Genomic DNA, 4,179 nt, shown 5'->3' with positions numbered 1-4,179 from the left:
TAGGCAAAAATGGTATAGAAACAGAAAGAAATTGGTAAGAACAGGAAAAAAATGGCTTGGAAATGGCCAAAATGACTTAAGAAGAGTTAGAATTGGGAAAAAAAGGGTTAGAAATAGCTCAAGCCAGTTTAGAAATAGCTAGGAAAAGGTTAAACCAGGCTGGAAATTGCAAGAAATAGTTCAGACTTAGTCAACAATGCATAAAATTACTAAGAAATAGGAAAAATAGATAAGAATGTCCAGCAATTGTTTAGAAATAGCCAAAAAAAAATTAAAAGGAGTTAGAAAGGGCCGAAAATGGTTTAAACCAAGTCAGGAAAGGGCAAAACCAGGTTAGAAATGAAAGAAATTGGTAAGAACTGGACAGAAAGGGTTTGGGAATGGCCAAAATGGCTTAAAAAGAGGCAGTATTGTGCAAAAAGAGGGTTAGAAATAGCTCAAGCCAGTTTAGAAATAGCTAAGAAAAGCTTAAACCAGGCTAGAAACTTCCATAAATAGTTCAGATTTAGCCAAAAATGGAATAAAACCTGCAAGAAATGGACAAAAATAAGAATGACCAGCAATTGCTTAGAAATAGCCAAAAAAAAGATTTTAAATGGGTTATAAAGAACCAAAAATGGTTTAAACCAAGTCAGGAAAGGGCAAAAACGGGTTAGAAATAGAAATAAATTGGTAAGAAATGTTGAAAAATGGATTGAAAATGGCCAAAATGGCTTAAAAAGAGTCAGTATTGTGCAAAAAAAGTGTTAGATGTAGCTCAAGCCAGTTTAGAATATTCAGTTCAGTATAGTTCAGAATAGTTCAGAAATTGCCACAAAATGGCTTAAAACAGGCAAGAAATGGGCAAAAATCAGATAAGAATGACCAGCAATTGCTTAGAAATAGACAAAAATGCCTTAAAATGGTTTAGAAAGGGCCAAAAATGGTTTAAATCAAGTCAGGAAAGGGCAAAAATGGGTTAGAAACAGAAAAAAAATTGGTAAGAACTGGACAGAAAGGGTTTGGGAATGGCCAAAATGACTTTAAAAGAGTCAGTATTGCGCAAAAAAAGGTTAGAAATAGCTCAAGCCAGTTTAGAAATAGCTAGGAAAAGGTTAAACGAACTAGAAACTTCCATAAATAGTTCAGAAATTCCCATAAAATGGCTTAAAACTGGTAAGAAATGGGCAAAAATAAGATAAGAATGACCAGCAATTGTTTAGAAATAGCCAAAAAAGACTTAAAAAGGGTTAGAAAAGGCCAAAAATGGTTTAAACCAAGGGAGGAAAGGGCAAAACCAGGTTAGAAATAGAAAGACATTGGTAAGACCTGGACAGAAAGGGTTTGGGAATGGACAAAAGGGCTTAAAAAGAGTCAGTATTGCATAAAAAAAGGGTTAGATATAGCTCAAACCAGCTTAGAAATAGGTAAGAAAAGGTTAAACCAGGCTAGAAACTTCCATAAATTGTTCAGAAATTGCCAAAAATGGAATAAAACCTGCAAGAAATGGCCAAAAAGAAGACAAGAATGACCAGCAATTGCTTAGAAATAGCCAAAAAAAGATTTTAAATGGGTCATAAAGAAGCAAAAATGGGTTAAACCAAGTCAGGAAAGGGCCAAAACAGGTTAGAAATAGAAAGAAATGTTGAGAAATGGAGAAAAATCCTTTGAAAATGGCCAAAATGGCTTAAAAAGAGGCAGTATTGCGCAAAAAAGGGTTAGAAATAGCTCAAGCCAGTTTAGAAATAGGTAAGAAAAGCTTAAACCAGACTAGAAACTTCCATAAATAGTTGACATTTAGCCAAAAAAGGAATAAAACCTGCAAGAAAAAATGGGCAAAAATAAGGTAAGAATGACCAGCAATTGTTTAGAAGTAGCCAAAAAAGACTTAAAATGGGTTAGAAAAAGCCAAAATGGTTTAAACCAAGTCAGGAAAGGGCAAAAACTGAGTTAGGAAAAGAAAATACATTGGTAAGAACTGGACAGAAAGGGTTTGGGAATGGCCAAAAGGGCTTAAAAAGAGTCAGTATTGCACAAAAAAAAAGGGTTAGATATAGCTCAAGCTAGTCTAGAAATAGGTAAGAAAAGCTTAAACCAGGCTAGAAACTTCCATAAATAGTTCAGATTTAGCCAAAAAAGGAATAAAACCTACAAAAAATGGGCAAAAATAAGGTAAGAATGACCAGCAATTGTTTAGAAATAGCCAAAAAAGACTTAAACAAGGCTAGAAACTTCCATAAATAGTTCAGATTTAGCCAAAAATGGAATAAAACCTGCAAGAAATGGCCAAAAATAAGACAAGAATGACCAGCAGTTGCTTAGAAATAGCCAAAACAAGATTTAAAATGGGTTAGAAAAAGCCAAAAATGGTTTAAACCAAGTCAGGAAATGGCAAAAATGGGTTAGAAATGACAGGAAATTAGTAAGAAATGGACAGAAATGGTTTGGAAATGGCCAAAATGACTTAAAAAAGAGATAGGACTGGGCTAAAAAGGGTCAGAACTAGTCTAAACCAGTTTAGAAATAGCTACGAAAAGACTAAACCAAACTAGAAATGGCAAGAAACTGTTCAGACTTAGTCAAAAATGGCATAAAACTGGTAAGAAACTGGCAAAAATAAGATAAGAAAGAGCAGCAATTGTTTAGAAATAGCCAAAAAAGACTTAAAATGGGTTAGAAGGGGCCAAAAATGGTTTAAACCAAGGGAGGAAAGGGCAAAACCAGGTTAGAAATAGAAAGACATTGGTAAGACCTGGACAGAAAGGGTTTGGGAATGGCCAAAAGGGCTTAAAAAGAGTCAGTATTGCGCAGGAAAATGGTTAGATATAGCTCAATCCAGCTTAGAAATAGCAAGGAAAAGGTTAAACCAGGCTAGAAACTTCCATAAATAGTTGAGATTTAGCCAAAAAAAAAATAAAACCTGCAAAAAATGGGCAAAAATAAGGTAAGAACGACCAGCAATTGTTTAGAAATAGCAAAAAAAAGACTTAAAATGCATTAGAAAGGGCCAAAAATGGTTTAAACCAAGTCAGGAAAGGGCAAAACCAGGTTACAAATAGAAAAAAAATGGTAACAACCCGACAGAAGTGGTTTCAGAATGACCAAAATGGCTTAAAAAGAGTCAGTATTGTGCAAAAAAAAGGATTAGATATAGCTCAATCCAGCTTAGAAATAGCAAGGAAAAGGTTAAACCAGGCTAGAAACTTCCATAAATAGTTCAGATTTAGCCAAAAATGGAATAAAACCTGCAAGAAATGGCCAAAAATAAGACAAGAATGACCAGGAATTGCTTAGAAATAGCCAAAAAAGACTTAAAATGGGTTAGAAAGAACCAAAAATGGTTTAAACCAAGTCAGGAAAGGGCAAAACCAGGTTAGAAATAGAAAGAAATTGGTAAGAAATGTTGAGAAAGGGTTTGGGAATGGCCAAAATGACTTAAAAAGAGTCAGTATTGCGCAAAAACGGGTTAGATATAGCTCAAGCCGGTTTAGAAATAGGTAAGAAAAGCTTAAACCAGGCTAGAAACTTCCATAAATAGTTCAGAAATTGCCATAAAATGGCTTAAAACTGGCAAGAAATGGGCAAAAATAAGAATGACCAGCAATTGTTTAGAAATAGCCAAAAAAGACCTAAAATGTGTTAGAAAAAGCCAAAAATGGTTTAAACCAAGTCAGGAAAGGGCAAAAGCTGTGTTAGGAACAGAAAAAAAATTGCTAAGAACTGCACAGAAATGGTTTGGGAATGGCCAAAATGACGTTAAAGAGTCAGTATTGTGCAAAGAAGGGTTAGAAATAGGTCAAGCCAGTTGAGAAATAGGTGAGAAAAGCTTAAACCAGGCTAGAAATGCCCATAAAAAAGTGAAGCATTAGCCAAAAATGGCATAAACCAGGTAAGAAATGGGCAAAAATAAGGTGAGAATGACCACCCATTGTTTAGAAATAGCCAAAAAAAAGTTAAAGTGGGTCAGAAAGGTCCAAAAATGGGTTAAACCAAGTTAGGGAAGGCCAAAAAAAGGGGTAGAAAGAAATTGGCAAGTACAGGACAAGAACAGTTTGGAAATGGCCATAATGGCTTAAAAAGAGTTAGAACTGGGCCAAGAAATAGCTCAAGCCAGTTAAGAAATAGCTAAGAAAAGCTGAAACCAGGCTAGAAATGGCCATGAATTCTTTAGGAATTGCCAAAAATGGCTTAAAACTGGTA

Source organism: Pezoporus flaviventris, unplaced genomic scaffold (assembly GCF_033815535.1).
Source record: "Pezoporus flaviventris isolate CSIRO_AGI_PZ_B2104156 unplaced genomic scaffold, CSIRO_AGI_Pfla_v1 ptg000075l, whole genome shotgun sequence".
NCBI lineage: Eukaryota > Metazoa > Chordata > Aves > Psittaciformes > Psittacidae > Pezoporus > Pezoporus flaviventris.
This window is presented reverse-complemented; position numbering follows the sequence as displayed.